This window comes from Esox lucius, chromosome 20 (assembly GCF_011004845.1).
Source record: "Esox lucius isolate fEsoLuc1 chromosome 20, fEsoLuc1.pri, whole genome shotgun sequence".
NCBI lineage: Eukaryota > Metazoa > Chordata > Actinopteri > Esociformes > Esocidae > Esox > Esox lucius.
The window spans coordinates 36501496-36519964 of NC_047588.1; the positions used below are offsets into that span (position 1 = coordinate 36501496).

Below are 18469 nucleotides of genomic sequence, written 5' to 3' on the forward strand. Positions count from 1 at the left end.
CGCGATTATGGTATTCTGATGAAACATTACCAGATGACAAATTAATCATACTTACGAAGAAGCCTCACGTAGAATCTGAATCATGTTCCCTCTGTAGATCAGGGAAAACAGTGACAAAAATGAAAAAGACAATTTACAATTACCAAAACACATGAGAGGATATGTGATTTTTATATACATTTGTTACTGCAAAAACAACTAGGATGCGTGGGAGATCGAATCCTTTACATGGTTCCTTTCCGGCACCAGTGTCTCTACTGACTCATGGTTCGATGCCGGTATTTTTTACCGCCGCCACGTGCGGCCCTCACACGACGCCCCAACGCCACCAGAGCCACGGGGTATTGTCCGATGTCTGGTTGTGGTGACCCCCCCCCCCAAAAAAAAAAAAACAATAACAAGGATCTGTATCCATGGCCAGTTGTATGGGGGGGGAGGGGACACAAACAGGAGAATGGAAAATAAACAATGCTAGCTCAGTAGAAATGACAAATGAAGGGATAAGGCCCCAGGGAGTTGTTTGGGGGACACGGGAGAAACCAAAATAAACTAACGGGCTTTGTGACGGACAGGCCTCGGAGGCTTTTGACTGCGCTATGCGTGGCACTTCAACCACATCCAGGCATATGGGGGCACTCTTTCTCGTCGCGGCGAGAACGAGCAGGTGAAAACACGCTCCGGATAAGATCTCTGCGCCGCATTGTGAAGACGAGGGTTGAAAGCCGTGAAGATAATCAGACACGTCAGTGAAAACACTGACCTTTTCTGCCTCGATATGTCCAACCACAGTGTTCTGGAGGGTCCTGTGTAAGACAGGGAGAGGGAGAGGAGGAGAGGGAGAGAGAGAGAGGTGGAGAGGAGAGGGAGAGAGGGGGAGAGGGATGTCAGTTTCCCATCTGATAGTGGTAGGGTGCTGGTTCAGACACGCTGCCACTTGAGCATTGACAGGAGAAATGTCTCCATATAGTTTCTACACGACACACACTAACGCACGCAAGCACGCACACACGCAATATTTGTTTTCATTTTTGGTATGGCTCATTGGATTGGCTGTGTGAGACACATTGGCTTCCAGGGGACTTAACAATTAACCACACCTGAGAGCCAACGGAGCACCTGACAAAAACCATAGAAAGTCAGTGTCTGTTCAACTAAAAGTAGAAATGTGTTTTTGGAACAGTGACGACGTGAATGGGATACACCCGACCGTATCTGTGCTTTACTGTGGAATCAGACAATGGTGGTCTTCTTTGCTGATGTCCAGTTTACCTTTTGGCCACATGCCTATCTGTCCTGGCCCCTTGGTGATTCACTATGATCCACTTCACAAGGCATCAACCCCTACTCTTTCCCCTAGCCTATCATCAACACGACCTACATCCAAGCGGAGTCACAGGAATCATATTGGACTTCACACTCATACCTGCTACAGGTTATTCAGGGGCCTTTTGCCACAGTGCCTTTTGTCCCAGCATGCAGAGCATTGGATCTTTCATTTAGCTATTCTTCCCTGTTGCCTTCTCTCTTGGGAGTCAGACCAGGGCTGGTTCTAAGCAGAAGCAACATAAGTAGTCACTTAGGGCCCTGAATTGCTAGGGGGCCTCCGACCGCTAGGGAGCCCCCTGAGGATAGGGGAGAGGGGCCCCCAAAAAACACTTCGCTTTGGGCGAAAGACGGCACTGAGTGAGACACTAACATATTATGTTTCTGTGTCTCAGAGCAGAAAAGGTCTGAATATTCTCTTTGAGTGGAATAACATTTCACACTCATGCCACAAATGGAAGTAACAGGATCCCTGTTATCTTCTAGCCGGAGTAAAACGGCTGTGGAATCAAACCTGGAGGTTTTCCTTTTCATGTATATTTTATTGCTGTATTGATTTCACACCACAAAACAGGGCTGCGGCGCATGATGGCCCTTGTGTAATGCAATTTAATACAGGGCAGTGTAAGGACCTCGGTTCACAATATCAACAATAGGTTTGTCATTGTTGAGCACTATGTAGCCTCTGTGTAACTACACTGTAAGGACACTGCACTTCTCACACAGTCTTACAACTGTGTGTGTATATAACAGGGGTATAAAGCACACCTTTTTTCAAACTAAACAACATCGAATTAAAAATGTATCGTTCTTGACTGCTATGAGATCCAGCTGTTGATGTGGAACCCTGGTTGGGATGATCCCTGGTGACCAAAGTTAGCTGAAGAGGTGATGAAACTAATAATCTCCCATGGTTACCGATCAGAGAGAGCATCAACACATCTCTGTTCATACAGGGAGACTAACCTGTTCTCCGATCAGATGACAAGAGGCGTGAAGACAAACACTGGCACTGAGAATGATAGGACACATGGAAGCCGTAGCTATGTAGATCATGAAACATTCCCACCCATTAACCCGATCGTCCAGTTCACCACGGCAACAGCACTGAAAATGATCAGGGCTGTTATACGCCGGGAGCAGCACTCTTCCAAAAAAGCGGAGGAGTGTTTTTCAATGTTTTTCTGTCGCAATGAAACCGACAACTCCTTGTTATTGTTTCAGTAGAGGACAGAAGCTCTCCAGCTGGAACCAGGTGTGATCAGTGTTTTCTGCCCCTCTGAGTCACATTGGCTGCCCTCATGTTGTCTGCCTTTTAGTAAGCTCAAAGGAGGTTTTCCATCCTTCTCTCTGCATTTATCAGACCTCACATTTAATTTTGTTGCATGGTCATCAGTTTTCACCATAACAGTACGAGGAAAAAAGAGATTAATACACCTTGGCAATAAAGAGGCATGGATACTGTCATGCTGTGTCATTTTAACCATTACTTCTGGGAACTCTGGCAGGTTTTATGCAGTTAATACAGTCCAGCAGAGTTTCACGTTTTGTAACACACGAAATGTAGGCTGTGTACAAGCATAAATACAGGAATATGTTATTAAATGTCATAAGATTCACAGCATGCAAAAAGCACAGGACGTGACAATCAATCTCCATGTTACAGTTCCAAAATCCAGCTATGTAAGAGAAGAAGAGGTCTCGTTTTGAAGGTCTCCAGGCACCATAATATTTGTTCTTGCCATGCCAAGCCACCAAGCAATTGAGAATAAAGTTCAGTCAATGAACATATTTACTTTCTTAAAATAGCAATTTGTTTGCTGAAGCAGAAGGCTAAATCCCTATTTTTAAATCCTTCATCTCAGTGAATTAGACAGCAAGGCACAATTTATGTTTTAGCACAGGCTTACGACTTCTCCAGATGAATAATTAGAGCAGGCTCAGACTTGTCAGGCACAAAAAAGTACTTGTAATTGCAGAAGGGGATTATATTCACCATAATGAGCCTATCAAAGGTGAGCATTGGTCCCGATGAAGACCCTGTTGAGTTTGATGGGGTGATGAGAAGTATGCTGAACTCCCTTTTTGGGTCATCTCATTTGCCCCCCACTATGATATATCAGGAGTTTCACTCCAAAAATTTTGTGTAAAACACACCTGTTCTGGATTTTAATCCAAAAGTTTTCCTTTGTCCTGAACAGCTTCCAAAATTGTTAGATTACTTTGGTTTGCCAGTTTGCCTAATACTTAATTTCCCACACAAACAATCCTAACCTACTTACTCACTTGATAGCGGGGGACTTACTAAAGGATGCGAAATAGCAAATAAACAGTGAATAAATACTGATCACACCACAAATCAGAGTCTGTCATCTGTGGCCTAATTTTAGACAAACACTGCCTCGCGCTAAGGGGGTCCTTTTCTCTGAACAAATTGCAAGTGCAGTGCATGGAACAAATTAGTCTCAAGCCAGCGAGCTCTGACTCACGCAGAACTTGCTTTTTGTATGAGAGAACTTGATGAGGCACTGGTTCCTATAAAACTACAGGGGAGATGAGACTTAAACAACCCTGGTGGGCTCTGGTCCTTCAGTCTCTGAATCTGCCTGGCACCGCCCTCAAACGTCTGATCATGTCACATTGTGGAATATCCAAGCCAGTGCCCAGCCTACCAAAATCTCCCTTTTGCATATTTTGGGGAGCAGAAAGGCATACAGAATAGCCTTTTAATGATTATGAATGCTGCCCGTGTGAACTTCTTCTCTGTCTTCTTCTCTGTAACAGATGATGGAGGTGGCGAGGTCCAACTGTGATCCGTAATGGAATATTCAAGCCTTTAGACAAACAAGCTGTGCCCAAGCAGTATTAGAATAACAAGCAGCTAATATGATTTAGTGCTGACATCTTTGCATTGGAATTCTTCTTGCCAGCATCTGGGGAGAGGTTCTCCCTGATTTCTTGCGTCTTTGAGCACATAATAACATTTTGTACATACCATGGAGCTGAGTGCAAGTGTCAGGATGGGACACAGATTAACAGCTGGAGACAAGGTCCTCATTATCAAACATGCAATGGAGATTCAGAGGATTTGGCTTTGTCACGAAGTACCTCAACCGTTTACAGAGTCATTATGTCTGGGCTTTATTTTTCAAGGGATGGGCCTGCACAGGGCTGATTTCCATGTATCAAACAGATTGGAAAAAATATATTTCAGCTCCTGAAAAAGTCCTGCATCCCCTGAAGGTTGTGATTCAACACTGGAGACCTCAATGTGCTGACAGGCTGGCAAAACAGCCTCACAAACGACTCGGCCGCAGCACAGTCATTAACGTGACTGCCACCGCTCGCGTTCGTCAACCGAATCTGGAAGAAAAGACCAATGAATGACACGCCAAGGGGTTGCCGCTGAACGTCCCCATGAATGTGTCAATGCCTTTAGAAAGCACCGGGTGCAGCTGCCGCTCCAGCCCACACATGGGCTCATCACTGAAGCCAAAGCTGTGTTCTTCGAGAGAGGGACGCTCAGGCGCCTTTGTGCGAGAGCGACGGTGTGGCGATGTGGAACCAGCCCGATGTTGGGCTGGTGATTAACTACCCTTCGCTGACGGCTGGAATTTGTGCACACAAAGCCGAAGAAACGGCGGGTGCCCAAGCCAAGTCCAAGTGTCATTCAAGTCACCACCACCTTCCACGTCGGTGTCTCCATGGACTTGGATCCTTAACTGGTCACGCTCGAAACAACGACGGCCCCTTAACTTTTTAGTTTTGCATTGGCCGAGGTTCGAAAAGGCAGACATGCAGATCAACGCAGTTGTTCTCGGGGAAAACCGTTTGTGGTGTGACCTCGAGGGAGGGCGTGACTAAGCGAATCGCCCACGTCTTCAACTGTTCTCTTCCTCATCAATGTGAAACTTCCTGATAGCTCACCCCTTGGCACGGGGGCGACACACATGCCTGGGAAAGGGAAACTCTCTGACGCCACCAGGTCTTCCCAATACCGCCGACGGAACAGGAAAAGATTCTCTCTACTCTGCGCTGACCTCTGAGTAACTGTTGCCTGGCACAAGCCTAACAGGAAACACCGGATTCCATCAGGGGGGAATTCTCCTGAGTGACGAATGATCGGATAATTGCTTTTGGGAATCAAAAGTTCCCCTTAGACAAGAAGTGCAAAGCAAATCACTGATGCGTTTTGCAACAAGGTGATATAATCAGCTTTGATTCTCAGTTGATTTGGAAAGTCCCAACAAAGAAATAAAGGTAGATTTTCCAGAGAGGAAATACATCACATTATTCATTTTTCTTTTTAAGGTTGCTAGTTCATATTTTTCCGTCACATCAACCTCCCTGGCCATAACACTGGACTGGTGCTGTAAGGCATAATGCATAAATGCAGATGTGCAAATTGTGGGATATTTCCTGATACAGTCACTGAAATTGATTCCATAATACATCAACCTTGATGTCACTGAATTTTCCGCTGTTGTTGCATGTGCATGTCAAGATTTCAGCTTGAGCCTTTGCTGGTTTCTTCCAAATGTGTCAGATGATTGTTACTCCTTCCTCTGCTGAGTCACTTCACATGTCATCAAAGAAGAGAGAAGAGGCTCCCAAGGCTTTACTAGCAACACATATCAGTATGACACAGTTTATTCCTTCAGTTTACTTATGCTATATATATATATAAATACACACACACACTCATTAGGAACACCTGTTCAATTTCTCATTAATGCAATTATCTAATCAACCAATCACATGGTAGTTGCTTCAATGCATTTAGGGGTGTGGTCCTGGTCAAGACAATCTCCTGAACTCCAAAATGAATGTCAGAATGGGAAAGGTGATTTTGAGCATGGCATGGTTGTTGGTGCCAGACGGGCCGGTCTGAGTATTTCACAATCTGCTCAGTTACTGGGATTTTCACGCACAACCATTTCTAGGGTTTACAAAGAATGGGGTGAAAAGGGAAAAACATCCAGTATGCGGCAGTCCTGTGGGCGAAAATGCCTAGAGGTCAGAGGAGAATAGGCCGACTGATTCAAGCTGATAGAAGAGCAACTTTGACTGAAATAACCACTTGTTACAACCGAGGTATGCAACAAAGCATTTGTGAAGCCACAACACGCACAACCTTGAGACGGATGGGCTACAACAGCAGAAGACCCCACCGGGTACCACTCATCTCCACTACAAATAGGAAAAAGAGGCTACAATTTGCACGAGCTCACCAAAATTGGACAGTTGAAGACTGGAAGAATGTTGCCTGGTCTGGTGAGTCCCGATTTCTGTTGAGACATTCAGATGGTAGAGTCAGAATTTGGTGTAAACAGAATGAGAACATGGATCCATCATGCCTTGTTACAACTGTGCAGGCTGGTGGTGGTGGTGTAATGGTGTGGGGGATGTTTTCTTGACACACTTTAGGCCCCTTAAATGCCACAGGCTTACCTGAGCATTGTTTCTGACCATGTTCATCCCTTTATGACCACCATGTACCCATCCTCTGATGGCAACTTCCAGCAGGATATTGCACCATGTCACAAAGCTCGAATCATTTCAAATTGGTTTCTTGACAATGAGTTCACTGTACTGAAATGGCCCCCACAGTCACCAGATCTCAACCCAATAGAGCATCTTTGGGATGTGTTGGAACGGGAGCTTTGTGCCCTGGATGCCACAAATCTCCATCAACTGCAAGATGCTATCCTATCAATACGGGTCAACATTTCTAAAGAATGCTTTCAGCACCTTGTTGAATCAATGCCACGTAGAATTAAGGCAGTTCTGAAGGCGAAAGGGGGTCAAACATAGTATTAGTATGGTGTTCCTAATAATCCTTTAGGTGAGTGTATTTGTAGTGGTGATGAGTGGTCTTCTGCTGTTTTAGCCCATCCGCCTAAAGGTTATGCGTGTTGTGGCTTCACAAATGCTTTGCTGCATACCTCGGTTGTAACGAGTGGTTATTTCAGTCAAAGTTGCTCTTCTATCAGCGAGTTGGCCCATTCTCCTCTGACCTCTAGCATCGACAAGGCATTTTCGCCCGCATACTGGATGTTTTTCCCTTTTCACACCATTCTTTGTAAACCATAGAAATGGTTGTGCGTGAAAATCCCAGTAACTGAGCAGATTGTGAAATACTCAGACCGGCCCGTCTGGCACCAACAACCATGGCTCAAAATTGCTTAAATCACCTTTCTTTCCCATTCTGACATTCAGTTTGGAGTTCAGGAGATTGTCTTGACCAGGACCACACCCCTAAATGCATTGAAGCAACTGCCATGTGATTGGTTGATTAGATAATTGCATTAATGAGAAATTAAACAGGTGTTCCTAATAATCCTTTAGGTGAGTGTACATACTATATATACAGATACAGTGTATCATATAAAATACTATTGAAATAATAGAAATAAAGGTCACATCCATTATACCTTTTGAAAATTCAAAAATTCAAAATGTTTAACCTTTCAAACTAAGGGTTGAAATATCCTTTCCCCTTCAATGCTTCCTCCTTCATAGCTATGCCAAAAACAATCCAGTAGGAACATGTGTCATCTGACCTCAAGGATGTTTCCGATCAAATCTGAATTTACTGTGACAAGCAAATTGTGTTATGCAAAACCACTTTTACCCGCCACGTATCCAAAGCCACTTGATGAAAGATAGCTGTGAAACAATCAAAATATTTCAAACGGGTTTGCTCTGACATTTTATGTTAAATCTTTCAATCTAGTGGGTTTTCTATCTACACACTTTGCTTCACATGAAATCCCCAAAACAGCCAGAGCATAACACAATGTATAATCCTCACATTTTTTAAAAATCATTATTAACAGACCCTTTCTTTTCTGAGCTTGGTAGGCACCAAATACATCTCAATTACTTGTCAGAAATAAGACATATCTTGTAATGTTCACACAGGAAAGATAGCATGAGGTGTTAGATCTTACAGGGGTGAAAAAGCCCAGATGAAATACCAGACAGAGTTTATTCAGGAACAAGAATGTTGATTGGAAGAGCAATGAACAATAACCCTGAGGAGATAACCTTGGTAGAAACAAAACAACGGCAGTGTATTATGACCCAATCTCTGTTTCAGACGCCATAACTACAAGGGAACCCACGTGGACACACTGGACACTCTATGTGATTTAACGATATGAGGTCTGGAGCCTGCTGGTTTTCTGTTCTACCTCACCATTAATGTCACCCACCTGGTGTCCCTGATTAGAGGGTTTCAAATGAACACAACGGATGGAACCGGCCTGGAGGTTCAGAGTAGAGTTTGAGGGATTTAAATCATCATCAACATTTGTAAGCTGGTCAGACAAAAATCAATGTTAAACTTGCTAGCGGTGTGAGTGTGTACGTTTGTTTTATAACAGACATTCTTTGGATATTCGGTTCCTGTAGTCAATTTCCATGGATAGACACACTGAACGTCCACCACAAGTTCATTATAAAACTACAGGAAATTATACTTTTCCTAGTCCAAACCAGTCTGAGGTGTAAACTTTACATAAAACGTACATTTGAGACACTCCGGGACAAATTCTCCATTGAGGAATGATTTTCTTAGTGCAGAAAATTTACAAATACTCTATGTCTGCCATTGTTCATCAATGGGTCTGAAGAGCTGATCATGTTTCTTAGTGTTGCAGATGTTGGAGCATGAATGCAGTATCTTCATATGCCAAAGGGCGGTGCAAACCAATAGAAATATAACATTACAGGATGATATTTTCACCGACACCCGGTTCAGATTTTTCCTCTGGAAATACAGACAGAATATATAGTTTTTCACACTATTCATAGAAAAGTTCATCACAGTATACGTTCACAGCATTAGCTTCTGGTAGGTCAACACGTTATATGGTAACCTATTTTGGATAACTCTTGGGGTGCCCGGTTTCAGCCGCGAGCCAGTGAACAACCCCACAACAAGTTTCAGACGGTACCTAAGGTGCAGGTAAAGACAGCTTCACACAGCAAACGCCCAGACTATTCACCATTGACACAGCCCACCGCAGGCTAGTGATAGTTCACACCGCGAAATAACCAATCCACACAAACGGCACGCTACATCAGCCAATCCACACATAAGGTAACTCATGGGAGTGTGGCCTCCTTTCCAACGACACCACCTCCTCCGTCCCCCCGTTAGCATCCCCAGGTCTGCCTACCGCAGGCACTGCCCACCATCCCCAGCTAGGTGACAGGGTTATCTGGTTCCTATGATTAGGGTCATGATGCTTCTTTTGTATTGTCATTAACTGCATTTTGTCAGCACAAGTAAAGTGACAGACGATGGTCAAAATGCTTTAATGACATTTTCATAAACTGTATTTTCTCAGTGACAAGGTCATGTTTAGTTATTTGTTCAAAGAAAAGTGACAAGAGCGTCGTGGCACATGACTTGGTAAATTATAGAAAATCTACACTAACATTATTGCATGACTAGCATGGTCTCATTTGGTCTAAATAAGGTACAACGTGTGTGTGTGTATATATATATATTTTAAAAAAACAGAGTTTTAGGAGTAACAGTCAAACCATTACAGTATCTTACGTCTTGCTTAAGTCCCGTTAACTGGAGGTGCCATAGGGAGGCTGGAGTGTTAAAATTGCAATAATATTACTACGAAATCAGATAACTCACCGAAACATGACACAGCTGTTTCCTCAACCGGTAAACTGTACATGGCCTGATGCTAATCAATACTGCTGCGGCCTCTGGTGCAGGGATGTCCTGGCGCTGTTTTTGTATTCTTGGATCCATTCTGAACCGAAAGGACAAGATCCCGGATACAGGCGGCCAAAATGAGTTTTCTCCGCAGGGTGGCTGGGCGATCCCTTAGAGATAGGGTGAGAAGCTCGGTCACCCGGGAGGAGCTCAGAGTAGAGCCACTGCTCCTCCACATCGAGAGGGGTCAGCTGAGGTGGCTTGGGCATCTTTTTCGGATGCCTCCGGAACGCCTTCCTGGGAAGGTGTTCCGGTCCCGTCCCACCGGGAGGAGACCCCGGGGAAGACCTAGGACACGCTGGAGGGACTATGTCTCCCGGCTGGCCTGGGAACGCCTCGGTGTCCCCCCGGAAGAGCTAGAGGAAGTGTCTGGGGAGAGGGAAGTCTGGGCATCCCTGCTTAGACTGCTGCCCCCGCGACCCGGCCCCGGATGAGCGGAAGAAGATGGATGGATGGATGGATGGATCCATTCTGAAAATGTCAAAGAATGTTATCTTTTAATGTACCTATAAAGTAATTAGTTGAAATCAAATACAGTTTGATTGCAGTCATTCTTACATTTGCATGGTCGGTGTATTAACTGCATGCAATTTCCTTGCATGAGCAAACAGAATAATCAAATGTTTGGTGCAATGCATACATCCTAGTTAATACGATTAGCTGCATGTGGAAATAAAAAGGCTTCTGTTAATGTACAACCTATAGCTTTTTAATAAGTTCGATATTTCCATGCAATTCCATTTGTTCTGTGCATACTGTATCCCAAAGAAGTCATAGCAATCTAAATTCCTGTAGCCCACCTACAAAAACGAACACTTCGAAGCTGCGCTCCTTCCATTGCGTGACAGACTTTGTGCCAACCATCATCTTCAACTTCATCAATACGTTTACATATGAACAAAAAACTAACACGAGGGCGCTAACATTTCAACAGAGGTTGGCTAAGCCCACCTTTGCTTTCTTGGCCTGGATAACAAAGCTAACAAGTATGTAAACTATTCGATAACTTTTTTGAATCTGCTGCTTGCTGGCAAAATACCTAGTGATATTACCTTGCAAATAGCTAAGTTAGCCAATGTTGTATATTTATTACATAATGTATTTAGCTGCCTATGTTAACATTTGCGAGAATATCCAGATTATCCTAAAAAGGGCAATACTGCTTGCTACAAGTAAGCTAGACAGTAATTTTTGGGGAAAATACCACAAGCTTATCTGCTTTACTTCAATTACTTACTGCCTGGAGGAATACAGGCAAACTGTGAAACAAAAAAAATTGACATACAGGACTATACAAACGCAGAGCTTGTAATTGGTCAGTAAACCCATCCTTGATTTCCAGGTGGAAATGAAATTGAGTTAACCTTAAAATACCTGGAAAAAGTTTACATTGTTTAGGACTGGTCAGTAAAAGAGCTTTGAAAAAAAAAACTGCATTTCTTCCAACACATGCTAGTCAGAGTTTCCTGGTTCTCTAAAGGGGTGTACATTTCAGTTTTTTTCATAAACCTGATTAAAAAAATAGCCTAGCACTTACATATCTGACTGCGGTAAAAACAATGTTAATCAGTAACAAAAAAACAGGCAACCCTTGGGGTCAGCAGGACGAGGATTGGGAAACACTGTGCTAGGCCTAGTGTATTGTCATTAAAAAGGATTAAATAGGGTTCCTCGATTTGTCCCCCAAGTGGAACCTTTCTTTAAATAACTATTTGCCGAGGGTTCAATATAGGGTTCTTGAAAGAAATCCCTGTATATGGTTCTAACTAGAACCCTATATAAAGGGTTCTACGAAGAACCATTTCACAATCAAAAGATGTATCAAACTGCATTAACTTCTTTTAGATCAGGAGCATGGTCATTGCATTTTTTTAAATCACCCAGTTTTCCTTACCAAGGCCAAGGTCCCTGTTTCACATTTTCAAATAAAGGGTAGTGTACATACTATTAAAAGCCTGTAATTATACAAAATTATGAATTATATTAAAATAGTGATATTATATACTCTAACTGTATTTTTTAAAATCAAAAGTATATAAATTTTTATTTACAAAACTACATCAACTTACATATCAGGAAATCTAAAACTGTGAACGGTGTTCACTGTTTCGCAGTTGATCCCAGTTATTGATGGATAGACCAGATTTTGCATTTTCATGTTTGCTATTTGTCACAGGAGAATGATCATGACTATAATGCACAGCTGTACTTATGTACTTATGAAAGGATATTATTGTTTATGTATATTATGGCTTTATCTACATGCTATATTTTTGCGGTGTATAAATACTTCTCCTTAAATTCTAACTACGTAGTTGTAATGTGCTATGCCACCATTCATAAGCTTATTACACTCATTTGTATTTATAATATTAAATAATTCTACCAATAGCTGCTAGTTTACACTTATGTATATTACTGCCATACTTCCCATTTCTAAATGTTCAATAATACTACCCAGATTGCTGCTAGTTTACAGTACTCTTTTCTTTAAACTGGTGCTAAAGTACGGTATTATGTATATTTTTACTTCATTTTATTATTATTTTTGGTCTGGCTATATTTTTGCTGATATATTCTCCTTCATAACTCTCACTACATATTTGTCGGGTGCTATGTTACAAGAATTTCATTGTGCAGGATGATGCTGTGTTGCTCGGTGCATTTCACAAATACATTTTGAAACCTGGAACTTGGATAATGATATTTTATGTCAGCTGACATAATATGTAATGACATGGTTATGGCAGTGTTATGACCATGTTATGACACTACACTTAACATGTTACCAAATTTCCATAAACTAAATTAAAAAAAACATTATGTATACACATGTATAGTGCAGGTAAACAGATTTAAATACTCCCTCACCAACTGACAATCTCTGAGTTGATCTTTAGAGAAGTGACATATATTATGTATAAGACTGTTTTTCAGTTCGATCAGAGCTAAGTGAGTTGAATGAGTCATTGTTGAAAGTAATTTTTTATGGTGTAGTTTTTCCTGTTTGGCAAAATGGATAGCAATTACATATCTGAAAGTGTATAATTTTTAATAGGCATTTCATCCCACTCCTTCACGGTTCATAAACTACACCCAGCCCTTATGGGATTTCATCTGAAATGCAGATTTTAGTGAGTCATTTCCTTTTACTATCTGTGTATACAATGAAGTAACATCAAACTGATCATAATGGACCCTATTACAGTTTCTGAATTTCAGCCAATACATTAGTAGCATTTGGAAGACATGTTCATAACAAGGACCTGTAATCAATTACCACTATGGAGAGGCCACTTGACCTTTGGAAACAAAATGCTAACTGCTATAAATCTACTCAGGCATCTGTTCGTCAAAAACATACACAATTTTACTAGTCCATCCAGAATTCCGTAACTGTGTGATCTAGAGATGTTTTTTTTACGAAGTTACAATCCCTTCTGAGAGTTTATATATTTAGACACATGTCATTCATAAAGAAATAATGTCATAATTATTGTTGTTTCGATTGAAAGTCACAGTATTGTTTGGTTTAGGATACATTCTGTGATGGACCTTATAATTTATGAACTACCATACCTGTAGACCAGGGGTGTCAAACCGGTTCCACGGAGGGCCGAGTGTCTGCAGGTCTTTGGGTTTCCTTTAAATTGGTTCCCAGGTCAGACCTGAACAACCAGGTGGGGGTAGAAATTAACCAATTAGTGAACTAATTAATCAATCAGGTACAAGGTGAGAGCGAAAACCTGCAGACACTCGGCCCTCCGTGGAACCGGTTTGACACCTGTGCTGTAGACTTTGTTTGCATAACTAATTGGTATTTAATTTTGATTGGTTGTACTGGGTTTCACCTAGTCTATTTATGTGGGTGTTGTGTGCCGGGCATGGATGACCTGATGAAGATTTGGGATCAAAACGTTGTCAATCTGTGTGTTTTATCGTATTACATTTCTTTGTTGGAGCATTATCAGGGTTGCAGACTTTCTTTACCTATATACTTTTTTTTTGTCCTGTACCAGAAGAGTTGGATGTGCATGTTTACTACCTTCTAGCTTATATATTTAACAATCAGCTATCACAATTTCCACATAAAAAAAGTCAAAACACTGCGAAAACGGATGTGTCGTGTACCTAAAAGTCCAGGAGTGGGGCACGAACAGAGTAAAAATGAGTAATGGCTTGCACATAAATACAAGATCTTTGGAGAAGTCAAGATCTTTGAAAACACTCAAAACATTGTTTATGAAATATAACGAAATGAAGTCAAATAATAATTGTGTCCTTTGCCAAATTTGCTTTCGTCAAAGAATCCTCCATTCCTAGCAATTACAGCCCTGCAGACATTTTGGATTCTGGTTGTCAATTTGTTGATGCAATCTGAAGAGACTTCACCCCATGCTTCCTGAACAGGTCATTGTCCTGTTGTAGGAGGAAATTGGATCCAATCAAGCACCGTCCAAGGGTATGGCACGGAAAAGCAAAATGGAGTAATAGACTATCTTCTTCAAGATGCCATTCAACCTGTACAAAAATTCCTCTTCACCAACACCATGTAGATACTCCACATAAAATCAGACGTTTCCAGCTACAATAGTCATTTACAAAATTAACAATGTCTCCACTGTATTTCCACTGCATTAACAATGTCTCCACTGTATTTCTAAACAATTTGATGTTATTTTAATGGAAAAGTTGCTTTTCTTACGAAAAACAAAGAGTGACCCCAAACTTTTGAACAGTAGTGTATGTGCAGTAGATGTGTGTGTACAGGTGAGTATGGTCAGTCAGTCCAGTTGAAGTGTTGAGCGATCTAATGGCTTGCAAATCGAAACTCTAAGGTTTTGTTTATGCTTCACTGTAGGGACAGGTGATCAGCAGAGCCTGGTTCCCTTCAGACCTGATGCTTGGCATTCATGCCAAAGAGTTTAATCTTGAGTTTAAAACACACCAGAATCTTCTTTCTCATGGTCTGAGGGTCCTTTTGGAAAACCCCAAGTGGGTTGTCATGTGCGTTTTACAAAGGAGTGACTTCCGTCTGGCCACTCTGCCATAAATGCCTGATCGGTGGAGTGCTGCAGAGATGGTTGTCCTTATGGAAAGCCTTTCTCCTCTGATTGTTCGCCTCAGCTCAGTTCAGCTTGAGGAAGAATGTTGATGGTTCATAACTTCATTTCAGAAGGATGGAGGCCACAGTGTTATTTTTTTGTTTACATTTGACAAAATCTATGCCTTGACAGAATCTTGTTTCGGAGAATTAACAGACAGTTCCTCAATCATATAGTTGTTGTTTTTTCCTCTGACCTGCACTGTCAACTGTGAGACCTTACAAAAACAGATGTGTGCCTTTCCAAATCATTTGAATCCATCACAGGTGTCCTCCAATCAAGTTGTAGAAGTATCACAAAAATGATCAATGAAAAGCGGATGCAATTGAGTGTGAGGTCGTTCTTCAGTTCTAGCACTAGACAACGCCATGGTGTCCCTGAACTCAGCTCGCTTCTCAGGTCGCAATCACCTGAACAACAGTACGGTGACGCTGAATGCAACCCTCCCCTCAGGTCGCAATCACCTGGACAACAGTACGGTGACGCTGAATGCAAACCTTCCCCTCAGGTCGCAATCACCTGGACAACAGTACGGTGACGCTGAATGCAACCCTCCCCTCAGGTCGCAATCACCTGGACAACAGTACGGTGACGCTGAATGCAACCCTCCCCTCAGGTCGCAATCACCTGAACAACAGTACGGTGACGCTGAATGCAACCCTCCCCTCAGGTCGCAATCACCTGGACAACAGTACGGTGACGCTGAATGCAAACCTTCCCCTCAGGTCGCAATCACCTGGACAACAGTACGGTGACGCTGAATGCAACCCTCCCCTCAGGTCGCAATCACCTGGACAACAGTACGGTGACGCTGAATGCAACCCTCCCCTCAGGTCGCAATCACCTGGACAACAGTACGGTGACGCTGAATGCAACCCTCCCCTCAGGTCGCAATCACCTGGACAACAGTACGGTGACGCTGAATGCAACCCTCCCCTCAGGTCGCAATCACCTGGACAACAGTACGGTGACGCTGAATGCAACCCTCCCCTCAGGTCGCAATCACCTGGACAACAGTACGGTGACGCTGAATGCAACTCTCCCCTCAGGTCGCAATCACCTGAATCTCAACCACCTGTGTTTGTTCTGCGTTCACTATTTAGTTCAGGTCTGTGGCTATAATAAGTCTGTGGCTTCATAGAGAGTCTGGAAAGTCTTCCTAGTGTCCTGGGCCAATTTTCCCAAAGCACTAAGATGATCGTAAGATGCGCTTAAGTGCCTTGTTATTTTATTGGTGCGCTTCCGGAAAGCATCGTTACTTAAGTGGCACATAACATCGCTCTTTAATTAAAGAGTGTTCCGGACCACTCCCTAGACCATCGCAACAGGCCCTTTACTGTTTTTGTGAGATGGCACCTCCCTTAACATGCAAACAGTGATTGAAAACAGTTAATATTAAGGCAATATAACGAATACAAATAATTAAAACAGTTTTGATTCAGACAAATTAATTTAGATAAATGATATAAGTGCATGGGGTGGATGTAAATGTAATTGAATGCAATTGGTCAACAGAGGATAAAGAAAAGCGTACGTAAAACAAGAAATAATTAAGCAAATGTGTTCAAAATGAACCATTCATGAGTCTAAAAACTCAATTGTACTGGTACTGTTGATTGGTTGAAGTCTACCCCATTCGTTGGATGTAACCATCCACCCTAAATTCAACTAATTCTTTGAGTTTTACATCTTCCTATTGATGCCTAATAGCAGTAGTAGAATACATTTCCAGGGATATTATATGCTTCTGATAAGCAATAGGCTCTGTGCACAAGCGTATGGACGATGTTCCGCTTTAGCCAGATGTCGGCATGTCAGTTTCTGGTTTACTTAAGGCGATCACCGCATCGTCCAAAATTTCAGTTTTTAGTAGATGTCTCCAAGACCTGCCTAAAATAAGCATTAGTGATGTCCATCGAATTGTTGATCCCTAGTCCCCTGCTCCAACAAGCAAGTGGAACAAGGGATTCAAACTCTACGTATCGAGTTATCTGCACAACTACGAGGGTAAGTAGTTTACTGTGGTGTAAGCTAGTTAGCGATGGGTTCTTTTTTAGTGTAGTATTAGGCAGGACAATAGAACGCATAAAAATTCACCCTAGCCTCAAAAACGGCAAAAGAACGCTGGCTGAGCTGGAACGCTAGCGTGTCCCCATAGCAAGTGAATTGAAACGAACCTTTGTTCAGCCTCTTCTAACCTGAATTAAGCTTAAAATTCCATAGCCTCAAATAAGCACCACAACAGGTCTCCTCTTTTATTTTACTACTGTAACCTCATTTCACAATTAAACTGAAAAATAACAACTGGCATAGGAAGTAAACATCTGGTCCTATATGATATTAATTGCGCTTAAACCTGCGTTACGTGGAAGTATATTAAAAAAAAAAAAATCGCCTTTTCTGACTATTTCTAGTCTAGGATTTGAAGTCATTGAATGGCGCAAGCCATATTTTATTAAAATGAGGACATTCTCCTGGTTAAAATGATGCCCCACTTGTACCTTGAAAATTAAATGAGTCATGTACATTATATTTATTTTTCCCCCGTACAACAGCATCACTCATCTTGTTGTGAGTTTAGGTGTTTACTAATGCGGATGAGTATTAGTAAGTAAACCGGAAACTGCAATGCAGACTTCTAGACAAAAGCGGAAGTTCGTTACTACGCTGGTGCACAGAGCCTATCCAGCTCTATCGAAAAGCATGGCCTAATTCCATTCCAAGCACCAAAGATGGACAATTTCCATTCCAAACAGCCATAACACTTACAAAGCACTTAATAAAAAATGACATACGTGATGGCTTTGGAAACAGGCATAACTCCGTAGTACCAAAATTCATCTTAAGGCTACATGCCTAAGTGCTATGTTATCGGGAAACTGGGCCCGGATCTGTGCCTGCCTTTTCTGACTGCCGTTTTCTGGATCATCCCTTTTGGTACTTCTGCTCCTGTCTATTCGAGTCCTGTGTACTGACCATCTGCCTGCCCTACGACTATGTGCCAGCCGTCTCCTTGGTTTTTTGTGTTGGATATCCAATAAAACACCAACCACCTCTCTGTCTCTACGAGTGCATTCATTACACTGAGCACATGTAACAAAGGGTATATGTAACATATCAGTGTTTTCTTTTGTAATACATTCAATATATACATTTTAGGATGGTCATTATAGATTATTTTGTGTAGATTAATGAATAAAAGGTTTTAATGAATCCATGTTAGAATAAAACTGTAGCATAGCAACATGTGGGGAAAACTCAAGGGGCTCACATACTTTCCGAATGCAAGATAATA

The 18469-nt window shown here is 42.1% G+C and overlaps 1 long non-coding RNA gene across 1 annotated transcript; it reads right to left on the reverse strand.

Annotated features, from left to right (window-relative positions):
- Window positions 1–519: 519 nt before the first annotated feature.
- LOC105018740 lies at window positions 520–11763 on the reverse strand. Its single transcript, XR_004574850.1, has 3 exons — window positions 11607–11763; window positions 9986–10106; window positions 520–803 (listed from the first exon to the last, which is right to left on the reverse strand). It is a non-coding gene; the product is annotated as an uncharacterized LOC105018740 (long non-coding RNA).
- Window positions 11764–18469: the final 6706 nt, after the last annotated feature.